Raw genomic sequence first — 21,613 nt, 5'->3', positions numbered from 1 at the left:
TTTCAAGAAGCTTTGAGGCAAGATGGAGTAGCGAAATAGGGCAGTAGTTCGATTGGGAGGTTGGGTCGAGAGAAGGTTTTTTGAAGATAGGTGTGACCAGTGCGTGTTTAAGAGATGAGGGAAATATACCAGTGGTGAGGGAGAGGTTGAAGATGAGTGTGAGTATAGGGGTAAGGGTAGAAGAGAGGGAGAGGAGTAGCTGTGAGGGGATGGGGTCGAGGGGACAGGTAGTGAGGTGTAGTATAAGGGCAGAAACTTCATCCTCTGTAACAGGGGCAAAAGAGATAAATTTATGGCTATGTGAGTTTCATTAAAAGTACAAATCACATGAACAGACATATCGATGACCAGAATCAATCACCAACCTTTAAACACACATCTTTCTGCTCCTTACACAACGCATTAATCAAACTCCTTAGAAAACCCCACAGTCATAAACCGGTCTACACTTAAATAGTTATTTGTGTTGCAGCAGTAATTACTGTAATTACAGCAATCAATATGGCGTTTTCACCTGCATTTACAGCTGGTGAACATGGCATTATAAAAGGGTGTTGCTAACAAAAGAGAATAGTTCAATTCCATACTGTTTGTATTGAGAGATAGTTCTGAACAATGAAGATGTTGAACATGATTCATTTTTCAATCTTGTACCGACGCCAAGCACAGCGATTGATGATTCAAGCCACGGAGCATCAACAAAGACGCCTAAGAGTGCCGAGGGTTTTCCTGCCTAGAATTGGCCTCCATGCCCTCAGTGATAGAGAGGTGATCTGTCGATTCTGGCTCAATAGAGTTTCTATATGGAAATCAAGGACTCTCTTGAACCACTCACTGCGAGGACTAGGGCAATCCCTGGGATGGTGAAGCTACCATCAGTCCTATATTTCTTGGCAACTGGATCCTTTCAAGCTGTTACAAGTCTAGCCCTTGGTATGAGCCAGGAAACCTTCTCACATCATCTGAAGGTGGTTCTTAATGCCTTGCACCAATGGCTAGTCCATCATGTCCATTTACCAAAAACTCTGGAGAAGTGGCATGATTTAAAGCTCCAGTTCTAAAAACTTGCTGAGCTGCCAAAAATATTGGGAGCGGTAGATTGCACACATATATTTGTGCAGCCTCCCAACGGAAGAGAGGAGCCATATCAGGACAGGAAGCAAAACCACTCGCTAAATATCCAGGTCATCTGTGATGCCAGGTTGAGAATCATGAGCGTCCGCTCTCGATTCCGTAGTTCTACCCACGATTCCTTCATCCTCCGGAATTCGGCTATATATATGATCGGTTCTAGGAGGGACAAATGCCAGAGGTGATTCTAATAGGTAAATATCTCTTATAAATGTTCATATATATATATTATAGGATTCATTTATTCATATTGCTGATATCAATTGTCTATTTCTTTTACACAGGAGATTCTGGATATTCATGTCTTCCGTGGCTGTTCACACCCGTCAATAACCCAAATACAGAAGAACAAGTGCGCTACAATGAGGCTTGTATCTCCACAAGATGTGTGATTGAGCGCACATTTGGTGTATTGAAGAGCCGTTTCCGCTGTTTGGACAGCTCTGGCAGAATTCTTCAATTTGCCCCCCAAAAAAGTCTCATTCATATTCCTAATCTGCTCTAACCATGCCAAACATAGCTCTCGAGAACTTGGATGTCCTCGAGTATGACAATCATTTTGCACCGTTACAGCTCGAGCAGACTATTTTCAGGCGGTTTTTGGACAATAATGGTGTAATTATTGACTGTGTTACATACCGGTATGTTTATTTTTTTTATTTTATTTTACTATATTGCTTTTTACCAAAAGACGTTTATTTTGGATATCTTGCAATTATTGACTGTCAAAGTTTGTCAAAACATATCTTGAAAAAACTATCTTCAAAAAAGCTTCTTTATTGCATACTAGACTCTGTTTTTTCATTCTAATGTGTTTATTTGCTAGTCAATATATTTGTGCAGACATAAATCAGCAAAATAGTTTGAAATGCTAAATATATTTGTTACATGCTTTTAATCTCTCATGTTTGGGAATGTTAAAGGGACAGTATAGTTAAAATTAAACCTTCATGAATCAGATAGGGCATGTGATTTTTGGCAACATTCTTATTTAGCTTTTTCTTCAAATGTGCTTTGTTATCTTTGTATTCTTATTTGAAAGATAAACCTAAGTAGGCTTATATGATATCTAAATACTTGAAGGGTGCATCTTATCACATGCAATTTTATTTGCTCTTCACAACAGGGGAGTGCTAGTTCATGTGAGCCTTACAGATAACATTGTAATCACACATGTTGCTTGTGGCAGACACTGCACTTATTGGATAATATGCAAGTCAATAGATAATAAATGAAAATGTCATGTGATCAGAGGGCTGTCAGGAGATGCTTAGATACAAGGTAATCTGAGCTAAAAAGTCTACTAACGGGACATAAAACACAAAGATTTCAGGATTTAGGTAGAACATAAAATATTTATAAACTTTCCAGTTTATTTCTACTATCAATTTAGCTTTGTTCTCTTGGTATCATTTGTTGAAGGAGCAGCAATGCACTACTGTTTTACAACTGAAGACAAAATAAAGAAATAAATATAGCTTACATATACATATATATCCAAAACAAAATAAAGAACATATAAAGGTCTATTCTTTCGACCTCTTAGAGGCAGGGGGAGATTGCGGAGGTGATCTCTCCCTTGCAGACCTCAACTCACTCAGGGTCCCCTGGATCAATAGAAATAGATTTCTATTAAAATTTCTATTGTCCTCGTCTGCCCTCTCCCTACGCTCCAACTCCCTCTGCTCTATAGCTACCCTGGTCCTGTCTATGGATAACCTCTCCCTATCATATTCTAAACTCTCCCTATCTATTAACATTCTCTCCCTATCTAATGCTAATCTAATCTGTCCCTATCTAATTGAAAGCCCCTCTCTATTATCTTCCCCTGTTGCTCGACATATAATCTTAATGCCCCATGCAACTCCTGGTGATCAGCCGTGTACTGCCTCTCCAGATCCACCATCTTGCGTACTGCTGCATCTACTGGATGGATCTGATGTTCAGGGACAGGAGCAGCAGGGCCAGGAGTTGCTGGGGTATGAGCAACAGGGCCAAGAGCAGCAGGGGCAGCAGGAACAAGAGCAGCAGGGGCAGCAGGGACAAGAGCAGCAGGGGCAGCAGGGACAGCAGGGATAAGATCATCTGGAGCTGATGTTCCCTGTGAGATTTCCTGCTCCTGGGATTCCTGAGACAGGATCTCTCCAAAGAACTCGTCCTCATCCTTATCCAGACTTGCTCTTATCTCCCTAAGAGCAATGGTGAGCTCCTGTGATATGTGATGTGCACGTTCGGTATCTAAAGAAAAGGTAAAATAAAAATATTATAAACACAAGGGAAAGGTTAAAAGGATATGTTTAAATACAGAAATATATCTGTGATAAGGTGGATGTTTGCAGAGGTTAAGCTACTAGTCAATCACAGATTATATCACAGATCAATGTAATTTAACAGTGTTGTTTGATACTGTGATTGTCTTGAGTAAGACTATTTAAACATTATGGCATTGACTGTCCCTTTAAGTGAGCACATTTAGAACATTCAGGTGTTTTCTTGATTTTGTTACCTGTGGAGGACATGGAAGAGGTTGGAGGTGCTCCCAAACCCTTTGTACTTCCACTAAAATGAAAAAAAGATATATTAAATTAAACTTGAATGTTAAAAATAAAATTTTATTCATAAGGATAATAGTATTTTTATTAAACAAAATATTAAATTAACAGACATACCTGTTGTTTGGCCAACACCTGCTTCAGGGGTTCTGCACATGATATCAGGCAGTGTCACTGCTGAGGAGAAGCTGTGTCTGAACTCAGTCAGGATAATGACCGGCAATGCCTGTGTGACAGCAGCAGCAGCACTAGTAGATGCTGTAAAACATATAAGTTAAAAAGAGAAAAATAAAAATTACTAAATATAATAATGTAAGAAAAAAAAGGCCTAAACATTATTTAAAATCATAAATATTTGCGACATGAGTAACGCATGTAATACAAGTGTAATATCTGCCAACTCGTCTGTATCGTGTCCTGACCTAGTCCAGCCCTTGCGCCATATTCGCCCCCAACTTCTCCTTAAGCAAATTCTCATAGGACGAGAGCTCTGCGACATAAGCAGCGCAACCACCTGTACCACATGCAGACTTTTTCTCCCCTGGTCAACTTGGCCTTCAGTATCCTCTTTTATGTCAGAAAATCTTTTTCCGACAATGCTCCACTGATTTCCCATGAGCTCCCTTGGCAGAAACATTGTCGGCTATATCTCTCCATGTTTCATTCTTTCTTGAAAGAAAAGTCTTCTAGGCTTTCGAACCAAATATAAAATCATAATGTTACAGAACCATGGTAACAAGAACCTGGTTCTGGTTAAATTAAATTGTATGTTGCGACCGAATTCGGTCTTCCCAGACTCAGCAGACACCATATATAATATATCAAAGAAAAAACAAATATGACGCAACTCCTCAAGATACAAAGCTCACAAAACACTACACTTAGTAAACAATCCACAATCCAAAACAACCCACAAGTATAGTGCATTTCATGCACTTTTTATTAAAAATAATCAATCACGTGATTAATTCAATCAGCCAATAGTAATTTAACATATGTATTTTACTCAATCAACAATAAAATTGCTTATATTAGAATCATTGGTGACGCAGATATTATTATATTCTTACAGGGATATCCTTTTCATAGTGGCGTCATTGGTGATGCAAATAATATTATATGTTTAAAATTAGTTAAAATATGGTTGCCATAGAAATAGGGCATAATCACATGATTAAGTAAAATCTGCCAATCAAATTATTAATATAACGTTTTATACTGTCAATAACCAATCACATTGCTCTATACTTGTGCCAGTGGGTCTCGCAGTTTATTAATATTTAAGAGATGAAAATATTTTTAATGATGGTGCGTCCAGCTGCTTTTTCTGAAGGGGAATTGGTGTGCCTAGTTTAAGGCATGAATAAATACTTCCCCAGAAGAATTGGGAGGAGGTTTGTGGGGTAGCACAGGAGGATAGGGACCATATTGTATATGAAATGATGCGCAGAATGAAACGCATCTCGGGGATAAAGAGGGACACAGCAAAAATGTCTACGCCATTTCAGCGACCTGAGACGGTGCGGACAGGAGCCCTACAGGGCGATTTGAACGCTTATCACATCTTGTAAGTGGCATTTATTATATTGTGTATTATACTTTGAAATTATGTGTATGTGAATTTGGTATTAGAGAGAAACATTGCAAAAATATATATCTTACTATTTAATAGTTTGTGAAGTCTAAATTATTCATCATTTGTTAATCAATTAAACAATACAAATGATGTTTGAACTCAATTTAATCTGAAGCTGAAAATTCTAAAGAAAAAAAATATATCTGTATATTTATATATATATTTATATGCATAACTGCATGTATATATATTATCAATAGGTTGTTATTTTCAGCAGAATACAGAGCTCCGTGCATTACAGCTGCAGATACATTTCACAGAAGAAAACATAACACATGGATCTAATGTTGACATATATCTTTGTATGTTTATTTATGTTAAGATTAGTTTAAGCAGCTCTGGACCATATATCTGTCTCAACTATTTGTTTAATGGTTTTATTTCACCCCCTTGTATACCTCAGTCTTATCTCTTTAAGTATTTTGATCTTTTGTTTTTGCTTGAATGACCCTTAGCTCAAATGTCCCATAAATGATCCCTTCCCATTTCCTTTAAAACTCTTTTTGCAGACCCATCATCACCCTAATATCTCTCTCTCCTTCAGCCTGATTTGAAATATATTCCTGCCCCAGAACTCCAAGAAAATACAAAGATATTTACACTCAGTTGTTCAATCTTCCCTCTGCAAACTTAACAGGTAGCCTTCTGGAAGACAGTTCACAGAAGAACCTAACCGTATTAATGACTTTGCAGCTAACGCAATTAATCTCCTCCCCCAACTCGCATAAACATTAAAAGCCATAACCACACCCTGCTCAATTGCATTCTCTCCACTTCTCCTGACCGAATTCAGGAGGCAGGTGTTCTCCCTAACAGTTCAGTGACCACTGATGAGTGTACTGCGTGTTTCAAAAATAAAGGCTACTAAATCCCCTCCCAAGGTTAAAATCACCAGGGTCCTTCAAAAAAAAATGTAATCTTCAATAATTTCCAAATTTATACTCTGCAGTTGAATTCTTTCAGTCCAAACTCCTACAAGTTTTGGAATTTGCATGCCCCACTGGCGTAAGGATGAGAGTAAAAGGAGCGCATATGAATTGGATCATAGCTGACCTCATTCAAATGTACCAGTTTCAGGATTCATTGTGGTCAAAGTTCAAGCATACTGCTCTATGAACAAAAAACTGTGTATATAGACAGATGTCGAAATATATGCACCAAACAAACAAAATTGGCCAAGGCACAATATTTCTGCGAAAATCTGAACAATAACATATCCAAACCCTAGAAAGTTTTGGAAAGTTCATTAATAACTTACACACTCCCCCAATCCACTCCCAACCCTCCACTGTCAAAGTGGACAATTTAAAACCCTGCAACTTCCCATTAGAAGTAGCAAATGCCTTTAACAATTATTTTGTCAGATGCTCCACCCACCCTGAATTGACAAACTAATAAATACAACGCATCCTGAAACTACAAATGTGGATCAGGGCCCCACTAACTCTGCAAAGACCCAATATAGAGAAGTAAAATTTTAGACCTGTACTCATCAATGTCATTAATAAACACCTTAATAATCTAAAAATGAAAACCAGTCTGGGACCTGATCAAATCCCAGCAATGCTGTTGAAGCTCAGTGCGCCGGCAATTGCTAAACCTGTTACAATCCTTGGTGTCTTGATAAGTACCCAAACTTTGGAAGACTGCAAGAGTAGTGCCTATCCATAAAAGTGGTGAGTTAACCTTGTTACTATCGCCCAATACCATTGCTCCCAGTAATGTAAAAAATCTTCCAATCTATCTGACCCCTGTTCAATCAGGTTTTTAGCCCGAATCACTCCACTGCAACTGCCCTCCTAAAAGTTTTGCAACGACATCCAAGACTGGCATGGAACAAGGAGGCCTAACTGGAGCTATTTTTCTTGATTTTGCAAAGGCCTTTGACACAGTAGACCACGACAATACTACTGTTCAAACTAAAAAACTCAGGTATTGGGTGATCGTCCCGCTAACCTGGTTTCTATCATATGTATTGGATCGATCACAGTATGTCTCCATTTCTGACAGTGACTCCTTCCCTCTCCCAGTCACGTGTGGTGTTCCCCAAGGGTTCCATTCTTGGCCCCTACTATTCACATTATTTATAAATGAATCTGTCCTGCAAATCCTCAACTATACACATGTACGCAGACGACAACGGTAATCTATGCAAACCAATCCGATCTGCCGCAGCTTGAGGAAGGTGCTCCAAGACCAGTTCACAAGAGGTAGAAAAGTGGATCTCAAAAAACAAACTCTTCCTAAACACTGACAAAACTGTCACAATGATCTTTGAAACAGTATCTAAATTAACACAAACTTAAAAATTCCCATATACTCATCAAAACAAAATTAGATGGCACACTGACTGCAGTCTACTCTTTCAAATACTTGGGGTATGTTGTTAGGACCCCAATGCTATCTTTTGGCCTCCACATAGAAAAACTTGCATCTAAACTCTATCCAAAACTAGGTGCCCTGAAAAAGAATCAAATCCTGCCTCAGCCCTACAGTAAAGGAAAAGATTGTACAGCAAATGCTGATGCCAATCATGGAATATGGGGATATAGTATATGCACCTGCACCGCAAACTCACCTAAATAAACTTAATACACTGTATAACTCGTTCTGTTGCTTTGTGCTACAATGTAACTACAGGGACCCACCATTGTGACATGCTAAAGAGAACTAAACTGGCTGTCGCTGGAATACAGACGCACGTCTCCATCTTTCCAGCCTTGAGTTTTAAGAGCTTTTCTGGGAAGCTCCCACCCTACCTGAGCAGACTGCTCTCTCTGGCTGTTCCCACCTCCATAACCTCCGATCCAGTACCAGCACATGACACGCATCCTGAAACTACAAATGTGGATCAGGCTCCGCTAAATCTGCAAAGACCCAATATAGAGAAGTAAAATTTTAGACCTGTACCCATCAATGTCATTAAGTAACACCTTAATAATCTAAAAATGAAAACAAGTCTGGACCTGATCAAATCCCAGCAATGCTGTTTGAAGCTCAGTGCGCCAGCATTGCAAGTGCCAAACCTGTCACAACCCTTATTACGAATCCTTGGTGTCTGGATACATACCCAAACTTGGAAGACTGCAAGAGTAGTGCCTATCCTATAAAAGTGGTGAGTTAACCTTGGTTACTAACTATCGACCAATATCATTGCTCCCAGTATTGTCAAAAATCCGTCCATACGCAAGCTATGTGAGTATTAACAACTATCTAACCATCTGACCCTGTTCAATCAGGTTTTTGCCCGAATCACTCCACTACAACTGCCCTCCTAAAAGTTTGCAACAACATCCAAACTGGCATGGAACAAGGAGACCTAACTGGAGCTATTTTCCTTGATTTTGCAAAAGCCTTTGACACAGTAGACCACGACATACTACTGCTCAAAATAAAAAACTCAGGTATTGGTGATTGTCCGCTAACCTGGTTTAGATCATATGTATTGGATCGATCACAGTATGTCTCCATTTCTGACAGCGACTCCCTCCCTCTCCCAGTCACGTGTGGTGTTTCCCAAGGTTCCATTCTCGGCCCCCTACTATTCACATTATTTATAAATGATCTGCCAAATGTCTGCAAATCCTCAAATGTACACATGTACGCAGACAACACAGTAATCTATGCAAACAAATCTGATCTGCTGCAGCTTGAGGCAGTGCTCCAAGACCAGTTCACAGAGATAGAAAAGTGGATCTCAAAAAACAAACTTTTCCTAAACACTGACAAAACTGTCACAATGATCTTTGGAACGGGTACCTAAATTACATAAACTTAACAAAATTCCCATCTACACATCAAAACAAAATCAAATGGCACACTGACCGCAGTCTACTCTTTCAAATACTTAGTATGTTGTTAGACCCCAATCTATCTTTTTGGCCTTCCATACATAGAAAAAATTGCATCTAAACTCTATCCAAAACTAGGTGCCTTGTACAGAATCAAATCCTGCCTCAGCCCTACAGTAAAGGAAAAGATTGTACAGCAAATGCTGATGCCTATCATGGATTATGGGGATGTAGCATATGGTCACCTGCACCGCAAACTCACCTAAATAAAGTTAATACACTGTATAACTAAACTGGGCTGTCGCTGGAATCCAGACGCAGCCCTCCATCTTCCCAGACTTGTGTTTAAGAGCTTTTCTGGGAAGCTCCCACCCTACCTGAGCAGAATGCTCTCCCCGGCTGTTCCCACCTCCTATAACCTCCGAGTCCAGTACCAGCACATTATTTAGTCTGCCTCAATACAAAAAGAAAGCAGCTCGATCCTCCTTTTCCTACAGAGCACACAATTATGGGAACGACCTCCCGCACACTTTAAAACCTTCCCAAGACTAAAATCCTTTCAGAGTTCGCTTCTCTACATATCTCAAAAGAGAATGCACCTGTTATGGTTGATTTTATATTTCCTACCTGTTCTATGTTAAATTTTTGCATATATTGTGTATTGATATTGTTTTTGTATATTTATTGTACCCGGATTGTATCAATGCAATGTTTTGTGGATCCAGGACATACATGAAAACGAGATAAATCTCAATGTATCCTTCCTGGTAAAATATTTTATAAATAAATAAAAGTAAATGTTCACAGATTTATTCGAGGGGAAGAGGGAGGATTCCTCGCTATGTGAGGCCAGTGTCGATGGCTACGCCTCAGAGCAACACTTACCCCACCCCCCGCTTCCCATGACTCTTATTTTCAATTACAAAACAAATGTTTTTAGACTTACAGGGGACAGTATACTGTAAAATAGTTTTTTCCCGTTAATGTGTTTCAAATTACTTTTTTTTACAAGTTGCAGAGTATAAAATGTATGAGAATTTGCTTTTTAAGGTTTATTTGTATATATGAAACTGTCTGATTTGTGTTTTGAAGCCATTACCTAATAACATGGGTTTGAGCTTGTAGATATAATCAGATTCTCATTACTTTATCACATTGTGTACATATACATGCTTCTTTATCATATCTGTCCGTAAACTAAAAGAACAATACTTGGAGAGAACAATGGGCAATTAACATTTTATTACCTTATCTCTTCTATACCTCACTGGGAGTGTAATTTCTATAAGCTTGGACCTAAGGCCAAAACTATTTAAAATGCTCAATATAAGGGTAAATTTAATACTTGGTGAACAATTTAATACACCTCAGCAGGTATAGTGGGATCATTGAGAAGAAATTAAAGGGAGACAAATTTTGAGTAAACTGTTGCATTCTGCCTCTTCTGCGCATGAGAAAACATATTACTGTTTACTAAGGGCCCAATGATCAGAACTCACTGGTACTGAGAGAAATCAAGCAAACTCTTTGGGGTTATTTTTGACCTTTATATTGCAAAACACGTGCCTCTGTTGTTTCACATCCAGAACTCTATATAGCTAGGTAAACAACTATTAAGCTAAAATGCGTCTTTTTAAAATTATTTGAGAAGCCTTCCAGTACTTATGAGTCTTCTTAAATCATCTCGCCAGAGCATAGAGCTTTAGATTCATCTGGCCCTTACTCTGGAAGATTAAAGGGACATAAACCACAAATTTTATTTCATGAGTCAGATAGAACATACAAATTTAAACAACTTTTCAATTTACTTCTATTATCCAAATTTTCTTTGTTTTTCTTTGTTATCCTTTGTTGAAACCATGCAGGTAAGTTTCAGAGTGTGCACATGGCTGCAGCACTTATATGGGCTCGATTATCAAGGTTGTAGAGAGACGGACATATTCCTCCCTGTTCGCCCCAGCTCTACGCTGCCAGGAATTTAAAATAGCGCTGTGTGCAAACCCACCCCTGCCTGAGCACAGCCAATCACACACGGGCAGGAGCTGTCCAAATTCTCCACCTTGTTGAGAAGAGGGTACGGAAACAGCGGTCCTGATGACCACTGCTTGATAAATCATTGTTACTGCAGGTTTCTCTTGTGAGAACTAGTGATGTCGCGAACTTTAAAATTTTCCGTTCGCAAACGGCGAACGCGAATGTCCGCAAAAGTTCGCGAACTGTGTGAACCGGGCGAACCGCCATTGACGTCATAGGCAGGCGAATTTTAAAACCCACAGGGAATCTTCTGGCCACAATTAGTGATGGGAAAAGTTGTTTCAAGGGACTAACACCTGGACTGTGCATACCGGAGGGGGGATCCATGGCAAAACTCCCACGGAAAATTACATAATTGATGCAGAGTCTGGTTTTAAATCCATAAAGGGCATAAATCACCTAACATTCCTAAATTGTTTGAATAACGTGCTTTAAAACAACAGGTATGATTTTGTATCGATCAGGTAGTGTAAGGGGTTACGCCCGCTTCACAGTGACCAGACCAAGACTCCCCGTTTAAACAACGCACCGCAAACAGACCGCAAACAGGTCCATTTGCACAACCGCAAACTCCCCATTTGCACAAGGTTGGATACCAAGCTAGCCATGTCCCGTTCCTTGTCCTCACTGAATGTCATTGAAGGTCTCTTCCTCCACCCAGCCACGTACAACACCGAGGGTCCCCCGAAATGGTGACAACAAGCCCCCTGGGACGCCTGCTGTGTTTGGTCTACCACCTCCTCAAAGCCACCTTCCTCCTCTGACTCCTCTTCTTCAGACTCCTCTCTCTGCGTTGCCATCTCTCGTGCGTTATTATAAGGTTTGTTAAGGTAGTACTATTCCTATCAGTTTTAATCCCTGTTCCGTCCCTATCAGGGGACGTGTATATGGCATGGATTTTAGGAACCTGGGAGATGGAAAAAGATGCTTTGGTCGGGTCCGCCTACTTTCAATTTGGGTGCACTGCGTGTGTCAATCTAATGTGCCACCAGATAGGAGTGGTGTGTTAAGTAGTACTATCCTATCAGTTTAATCCCTGTTATGTGCCTTTTTTATTGGTTTGGTTTTTGAAGCCACAGTGCTGCACCAGAGGCCAGAAAAATTAGGCATGTACACATGCCTGAAAAATTAGGTATTGTTGCCAGCCCGCTGCTGTAGCAGCGGCCAGAAAAATTGATTTTGTTCCCAGGCAGAAAGTGCCCTAAAACATTGCAGCTTGAACCCTAGTTGGTGGCGGATAAGTCACGCAAGTCATCCAGCATTCGAAGATAAAATACAGCAGCATGTGGACCATTTTTAGCCCAAGGCAGCTCATCTCATCAGGCCTTTTTTACTCGAATGTATCGCCCAATGTCAGTCCCTTCGGGATCCATCCCTCATTCATCTTAATAAAGGTGAGGTAATCTAGACTTTTTTTACCTAGGCGACTTCTCTTCTCAGGTTACAATAACCTCCTGCTGCACTGAAGGTCTTTCTGACAGGACACTTGAAGCAGGGCAGGCCAGAAGTTCTATCGCAAATTGGGATAAGCTCAGGCCACAGGTCAAGCCTGCACACCCAGTAGTCAAGGGGGTTAATCGCTCCTCAGAGTGTCGAGATCTGCAGTTTAAGGCGAGGTAGTCTGCTCCTGTCGGTCGAGTCGTTCTCTGAGGGTGGACCCCGAAGGGCTGTGGCGATGCATAGGAGTTAAAAAGCTCTGCATGTCCTCCATCAACAACACGTCTGTAAAGCGTCCTGTCCTTGCCGGCGTGGTCGTGGAGTCGGAGGATTACTTTCACCTCTTCCCTGTTAGATTCCCGTTGTGCTGTGACATCACCCTTATACGCTGTGTAAAGCATACTTTTATATTAATTTATTTTGGAACTGCTGCATCCTTTCCGACTTGCGGTAATTCGGTAACATTTCAGGCACTTTAATGCTTATATTGGGGGTCTAGTAGCGTGGACACCCAGTACAGGTCATTCTACTTCAGCTTTTTTATACGAGGGGTCACTCAACAGGCACGACAGCATGAAAGACCCCATTTGCACAAGGTTGGATGCCGAGCTACTCATGTCCCGTTCCTCATCCTCAGTGATCTCACTGAAGGTATCTTCTTCCCCCCAGCCACGTACAACACCACGGGTACCAGATAGGTGACAACGAGCACCCTGGGATGCCTGTTGTGGGTTGATCTTCCTCCTCCTCCTCAAAGCCACATTCCTCTCTGACTCCTCTTCCTCACAATCCTCTTCCAGCATTGCCGCTGGTCCAGCAAGCGATGCTGATAAGGCTGTTTCTGGTGTGATGGTGACCACAACTCTTCCTCTTCATGCTCATCTACGGCCTGATCCAGCACTCTTTCGCAGGGCACGCTCCAGGAAGAAAACAAATGTATGATGTCGCTGATGGTGCCTTCAGTGCGACTGACAAGTTTGTCACCTCCTCAAAAGGACGCATGAGCCTACAGGCATTGCGCATGGAGCGTCCAGTAATGTGGCAAAAAATTCCCAGCTCCGCAGAGGCTGTCCTAGCACCCCGGTCATACAAATACTTGTTAACCGGCTTTTTCTTGTTGGAGCAGGGCGGTTGAACATTAGGAGTGTTTGAATTCCAACGTGTCCGGGCTGTCGCAAATCATAGCGCCTCACTGGCATGTTGTTTCGCCGCTGGATATCGGGAAAAGTGCGCCATGGGCCGTGTAGGAACGCCTCAAATGGCCACACACCTTCCTGGCCTGCTTCAGTACATCCTGTAAGCCTGGGTACTTATGCACAAAGCATTGTATGATCAGATTACACACATGTGCCATGCACGGCACATGTGTCAACTTGCCCAATTTCAATGCTGCCACCAAATTACTTCCATTGTCAGAAACCACTTTGCCGATCTCCATTGGAGCGTGAGTCAGCCACTGATCCCTTGTGCGTTCAGGGCGGACAGGAGTTGCTGGTCTGGTGTGACTCTCTGCTTTCAGGCAAGTCAACTCAAGATGGGGCGTGGCACTGCCGTATCCGGGGATGTGGGAATTAGTACCTGGGGAGCGGGGGGGGGGGGTGCCGTTGATGTGGAGCAAGATGTAGCAGCAGAAGAGGACTCAGCCGAGGAGGTTAGTGGAAGAGGATGGAGTAGGAGGAGTAGAGGGAGGTGGCAGCAGGCCTGCCTGCAAGGTTGTGGTGGTGCACCAACTCCTCCTCTGCAGAGCCACCATTCCATGCTTGGCAGCCCGGTCAGCAGGTTTACCCAATGTGCAGTGTAGGTGATATACCTGCCCTGACCATGCTTTGCAGACCAGCTATCAGTGGTCATATGGACCCTTGCCCCAACACTGTGTGCCAGACATGCCATTACTTCCTTTCGCACAATCGAGTACAGGTTGGGGATTGCCTTTTGTGCAAAGAGAATTTCGGCGCGGATACCTTCCACTGCGGTGTCCCCAACAGCTAAAATGTTTTTGAACGCCTCAGACTTCACCAGCTTGTATGGTAAAAGCTGGCGGGCTAAGAGTTCAGACAAGCCAGCTGTCAGACGCCGGGCAAGGGGGTGACTTTGTGACATTGGCTTCTTACGCTCAAACATGTCCTTGACAGACACCTGACTGTGGGCAGATGAGCAGGAACTGCTCCGGAAGAGAGACGGTGTGGCGGATGGTTGAGAGGGGGCAAGGAGGACAGCAGTGGTTGACGTGGCTGAAGATGCTGTACCAGGAGGAGGATGGCGGCTTTGAGTGTGTGTGCTGCTTCTACTCATGTATTGATCCCATAGGCATTTGTGATGTGCGATCATGTGCCTTCGCAAAGCAGTTGTATCTAGGTGGGTGTTGGACTTCCCACGACTCAGTTTCTTTTGGCACAGGTTGCAAATGGCATCGCTGTTGTCAGAGGCAGACACACAAAAAAATGCCACACTGCTGAGCTCTGCGATGACGGCATTCTGGTGGTGGCAACAGCATGCGTTGATTGGCGTGCTGTCTGGCTGACCCCGGGTGCCGATGCATGCTGTCTGACTGTGCCACTAGCTCCTTGTGACGACCTCCCCCTGCTTCCAATTCGTCTCCTCCTCCTCCTCTCTGTCTCCCCATCTGAACTTTCCCCCTGTTCTTCTTCTCTTCTAGCGGGCACCCACGTGACATCCACGGACGCATCGTCATCATCAACTGCTTCACTTATATCTGACAAATCAACAAAGGAAGCAGCAGCGGGTACAACATCATCATCATCACACCGTACGTCCATGTCTGTAATGCTGCCTGACTGAGACATATCACTGTTATCTACATAATCTGTCAATGATGGTTGCGCATCACTCATTTCTTCCAACTGATGTGTAAAAAACTCCTCTGACAGATCAAGTGAAGTGGCTGCGGTACTAGTGATGGTGGTGGCGGCAGGCGGGCGAGTGGTAACTTGAGAGGTGCCCGAAGATAAGCTGGAGGAGGATGGTGCGTCAAGGTTCGGAGCGGAAGCTATAGAAGATTGGGTGTCCTGTTTTAAAAAGTCATCTATTTCCTCAGAAATTTTCGAGTTCATGGGACGTGGCCTCTGAACACTGGGCATTATTCTAGGGCCAAAGGGAATCACAGCACCACGACCACTACGGCACCTGCGGGGTGGCCTGCCTCTGCCTGTCATTTTTTTTTAAATGTACACTTACACTACTATTAAACAAGATAAGAGTGGTGGCACTGGGCAAGTGGGCACAGTATACGCTGTGAGCCTGACACAAAAAAGCAGACTGATGTTTCACAATCCAAAAAGTTTTTATTTTTTTAAATGTACACTTACACTACTATTAAACACGATATGAGTGGTGGCACTGGGCAAGTGGGCCCAGTATAAGCTGTGAGCCTGACACAAAAAAGCAGACTGATGTTTCAGAGTCCAAAAAGTTTTTTTTGTTTTTAAATGTACACTTACACTACTATTAAACAAAATATGAGGGGTGGCACTGGGCAAGTGGGCCCAGTATATGCTGTGAGCCTGACACAAAAAAGCAGACTGATGCTTCACAGTCCAAAAAGTTTTTTTTGTTTTTAAATGTACACTTACACTACTATTAAACAAGATATGAGTGGTGGCACTGGGCAAGTGGGCACAGTATACGCTGTGAGCCTGACACAAAAAAGCAGACTGATGTTTCACAGTCCAAAAAGTTTTTATTTTTTAAATGTACACTTACACTACTATTAAACAAGATATGAGTGGTGGCACTGGGCAATTGGGCCCAGTATAAGCTGTGAGCCTGAAACAAAAAAGCAGACTGATGTTTCACAGTCCAAAAAGTTTTTTTTGTTTTTAAATGTACGCTTACACTACTATTAAACAAGATATGAGTGGTGGCACTGGGCAAGTGGGCACAATTTACGCTGTGAGCCTGACACAAAAAAGCAGACTGATGTTTCACAGTCCAAAAAGTTTTTTTTGTTTTTAAATGTAAACTTACACTACTATTAAACAAGATATGAGTGGTGGCACTGGGCAAGTGGGCACAGTATACGCTGTGAGCCTGACACAAAAAAAGGCAGACTGATGTGTTTCACAGTCCAAAAAGTTTTTATTTTTTAAATGTACACTTACACTACTATTAAACACTATATGAGTGGTGGCACTGGGCAAGTGGGGCCCAGTAATAAGCTGTGAGCCTGACACAAAAAAGCAGACTGATGTTTCAGAGTCTCAAAAAAGTTTTTTTTGTTTTTAAATGTACACTTACACTACTATTAAACAAAATATGAGTGGTGGCACTGGGCAAGTAGGCCCAGTATACCTCTGTGAGCCTGACACAAAAAAGCAGACTGATGTTTCACAGTCCAAAAAGTTTATTTTGTTTTTTAAATGTACACTTACACTACTATTAAACAAGATATGAGTGGTGGCACTGGGCAAGTGGGCACAGTATATGCTGTGAGCCTGACACAAACAAGCAGACTGATGCTTCACAGTCCAAAAAGTTTTTTTTGTTTTTGAAATGTAAACTTACACTACTATTTAATACAAGATATGAGTGGGTGGCACTGGGCAAGTGGGCACAGTATACCTGTGAGCCTGACACAAAAAAAGCAGACTGATGTTTTTCACAGTCCAAAAAGTTTTTTTATTTTTAAATGTACACTTACACTACTATTAAACAAGATATGAGTGGTGGCACTGGGCAATTGGGCCCAGTATAAGCTGTGAGCCTGAAACAAAAAAGGCAGACTGATGTTTCACAGTCCAAAATGTTTTTTTGGTTTTTAAATGTACGCTTACACGTACTATTAAACAAGATATGAGTGGTGGCACTGGGCAAGTGGGCACAATTTACGCTGTGAGCCTGACACAAAAAAGCAGACTGATGTTTCACAGTCCAAAAAGTTTTTTTTGTTTTTAAATGTAAACTTACACTACTATTAAACAAGATATGAGTGGTGGCACTCTGGGCAAGTGGGCACAGTATACGCTGTGAGCCTGACACAAAAAAGCAGACTGATGTTTCACAGTCCAAAAAGTTTTTTTTTTTTTAAATGTACACTTACACTACTATTAAACACTATATGAGTGGTGGCACTGGGCAAGTGGGCCCAGTATAAGCTGTGAGCCTGACACAAAAAAGCAGACTGATGTTTCAGAGTCCAAAAAGTTTTTTTTGTTTTTAAATGTACACTTACACTACTATTAAACAAAATATGAGGGGTGGCACTGGGCAAGTGGGCCCAGTATATGCTGTGAGCCTGACACAAAAAAGCAGACTGATGCTTCACAGTCCAAAAAGTTTTTTTTGTTTTTAAATGTACACTTACACTACTATTAAACAAGATATGAGTGGTGGCACTGGGCAAGTGGGCACAGTATACGCTGTGAGCCTGACACAAAAAAGCAGACTGATGTTTCACAGTCCAAAAAGTTTTTATTTTTTAAATGTACACTTACACTACTATTAAACAAGATATGAGTGGTGGCACTGGGCAATTGGGCCCAGTATAAGCTGTGAGCCTGAAACAAAAAAGCAGACTGATGTTTCACAGTCCAAAAAGTTTTTTTTGTTTTTAAATGTACGCTTACACTACTATTAAACAAGATATGAGTGGTGGCACTGGGCAAGTGGGCACAATTTACGCTGTGAGCCTGACACAAAAAAGCAGACTGATGTTTCACAGTCCAAAAAGTTTTTTTTGTTTTTAAATGTAAACTTACACTACTATTAAACAAGATATGAGTGGTGGCACTGGGCAAGTGGGCACAGTATACGCTGTGAGCCTGACACAAAAAAGCAGACTGATGTTTCACAGTCCAAAAAGTTTTATTTTTTAAATGTACACTTACACTACTATTAAACACTATATGAGTGGTGGCACTGGGCAAGTGGGCCCAGTATAAGCTGTGAGCCTGACACAAAAAAGCAGACTGATGTTTCAGAGTCCAAAAAGTTTTTTTTGTTTTTAAATGTACACTTACACTACTATTAAACAAAATATGAGTGGTGGCACTGGGCAAGTAGGCCCAGTATACTCTGTGAGCCTGACACAAAAAAGCAGACTGATGTTTCACAGTCCAAAAAGTTTTTTTTGTTTTTAAATGTACACTTACACTACTATTAAACAAGATATGAGTGGTGGCACTGGGCAAGTGGGCACAGTATACGCTGTGAGCCTGACACAAAAAAGCAGACTGATGTTTCACAGTCCAAAAAGTTTTTATTTTTTTAAATGTACATTTACACTACTGTTAAACAAGATATGAGCGGTGGCACTGGGCAATTGGGCCCAGTATAAACTGTGAGCCTGAAACAAAAAAGCAGACTGATGTTTCACAGTCCAAAAAGTTTTTTTTGTTTTTAAATGTACACTTACATTACTATTAAACAAGATATGAGTGGTGGCACTGGGCAAGTGGGCACAATTTACGCTGTGAGCCTGACACAAAAAAGCAGACTGATGTTTCACAGTCCAAAAAGTTTTTTTTGTTTTTAAATGTAAACTTACACTACTATTAAACAAGATATGAGTGGTGGCACTGGGCAAGTGGGCACAGTATGCGCTGTGAGCCTGACACAAAAAAGCAGACTGATGTTTCACAGTCCAAAAAGTTTTTATTTTTTAAATGTACACTTACACTACTATTAAACAAGATATGAGTGGTGGCACTGGGCAAGTGGGCACAGTATACGCTGTGAGCCTGACATAAAAAAGCAGACTGATGTTTCACAGTCCAAAAAGTTTTTATTTTTTTAAATGTACACTTACACTACTATTAAATAAGATATGAGTGGTGGCACTGGGCAAGTGGGCCCAGTTTAAGCTGTGAGCCGGACACAAAAAAGCAGACTGATGTTTTACAGTCCAAAAAGTTTTTTTGTTTTTAAATGTACACTTACACTACTATTAAACAAGATATGAGGGGTGGCACTGGGCAAGTGGGCACAGTATAAGCTGTGAGTCTGACACAAAAAAGCAGACTGATGTTTCACAGTCCAAAAAGTTTTTTGTCTTTAAATTTATACTACTGTTACACCAGATATGAGTGGTGGCACTGGGCAAGTGGGCACAGTATACGCTGTGAGCCTGGCACACACGCTGGCAGGCAGGCAACTGCAATTAGATTACACAAGCAGACTGATGTTTCACAGTCAAAAAAGTTTTTTTTTAAAGTTACACTACTGTTACACCAGATATGAGTTGGGCCACTGGGCAAGTGCGCACAGTATACGCTGTGAGCCTGGCACATATGCTGGCAGGCAGGCAACTGTAATTAGATTACACTAGCAGACTGATGTTTCACAGTCGAAAAGGTTTTTTTTTTTTAATTTACACTACTGTTACACCAGATATGAGTGGTGGCACTGGGCAAGTGGGCCTGGCACACACGCTGGCAGGCAGGCAACTGCAATTAGATTACACTAGCAGACTGATGTTTCACAGTCAAAACTGTTTTTTTTTTAAAATTTACACTACTGTTACACCAGATATGAGTGGTGGCACTGGGCCAGTGGGCCTGGCACACACGCTGGCAGGCAGACAGGCAGGCAGGCAACTGCAATTAGATTACACTAGCAGACTGATGTTTCACAGTCAAAATCTTTTTTTTTTTTAAATTTACACTACTGTTACACCAGATATGAGTTGTGGCACTGGGCAAGTGGGCCTGGCACACACACTGGCAGGCAGGCAACTGCAATTAGATAACACTAGCAGACTGATGTTTCACAGTCAAAAAAGTTTTTTTTTTTAAATTTACTCTACAGTTACACCAGATTTGTTTGGTGGCACTGGGCAAGTGGGCCTGGCACACACACTGGCAGGCAGGCAACTGCAATTAGATTACACTAGCAGACTGATGTTTCACAGTCAAAAAAGTTTTGTTTTTTAAATTTACACTACTGTTACAGCAGATTTGAGTGGCGGCACTGGGCAAGTGGGCCTGGCACACACGCTGGCAGGCAGGCAACTGCAATTAGATTACACTAGCAGACTGATGTTTCACAGTCAAAAAAGTTTTTTTTTTTAAATTTACACTACTGTTACACCAGATATGAGTGGTGGCACTGGGCAAGTGGGCCTGGCACACACACTGGCAGGCAGGCAGGCAGGCAACTGCAATTAGATTACACTAGCAGACTGATGTTTCACAGTCAAAAAAGTTTTTTTTTTTATAAATTTACACTACTGTTACACCAGATATGAGTGGTGGCACTGGGCAAGTGGGCCTGGCGCACACGCTGGCAGGCAGGCAACTGCAATTAGATTACACAAGCAGACTGATGTTTCACAGTCAAAAAAGTTTTTTTTTTTAAATTTACACTACTGTTACACCAGATATGAGTGGTGGCACTGGGCCAGTGGGCCTGGCACACACGCTGGCAGGCAGGCAACTGCAATTAGATTACACTAGCAGACTGATGTTTCACAGTCAAAAAAGTTTTTTTTTTTTTAAATTACACTACTTTTACACCAGATATGAGTGGTGGCACTGGGCAAGTGGGCCTGGCACACACGCTGACAGGCAGGCAACTGCAATTAGATTACACTAGCAGACTGATGTTTCACAGTCAAAAAAGTTTGTTTTTTTTTAAATTTACACTACTGTTACACCAGATATGAGTGTGGTGGCACTGGGCAAGTGGGCCTGGCACACACACGCTGGCGAGGGCAGGCAACTGCAATTAGATTACACAAGCAGACTGATGTTTTCACAAGTCAAAAAGTTTTTTTTTTAAATTTACACTACTGTTACACCAGATATGAGTGGTGGCACTGGGCAAGTGGGCCTGGCAACACACGCTGGCAGGCAGGCATACTGCAATTAGATTACACAAGCAGACTGATGTTTAACAGGTCAAAAAAGTTTTTTTTAAAAAATTTACACTACTGTTACACCAGATATGAGGTGGGTGGCACTGGGCAAGTGGGCCTGGGCACACACGCTTGGCAGGCAGGCAACTGCAATTAGATTACACTAGCAGACTGATGTTTCACAGTCAAAAAAAGTTTTTATTTTTTTAATTTACACTACTTT

Source organism: Bombina bombina, chromosome 4 (assembly GCF_027579735.1).
Source record: "Bombina bombina isolate aBomBom1 chromosome 4, aBomBom1.pri, whole genome shotgun sequence".
NCBI lineage: Eukaryota > Metazoa > Chordata > Amphibia > Anura > Bombinatoridae > Bombina > Bombina bombina.
Note: the sequence above shows the minus strand (reverse complement) of the source record.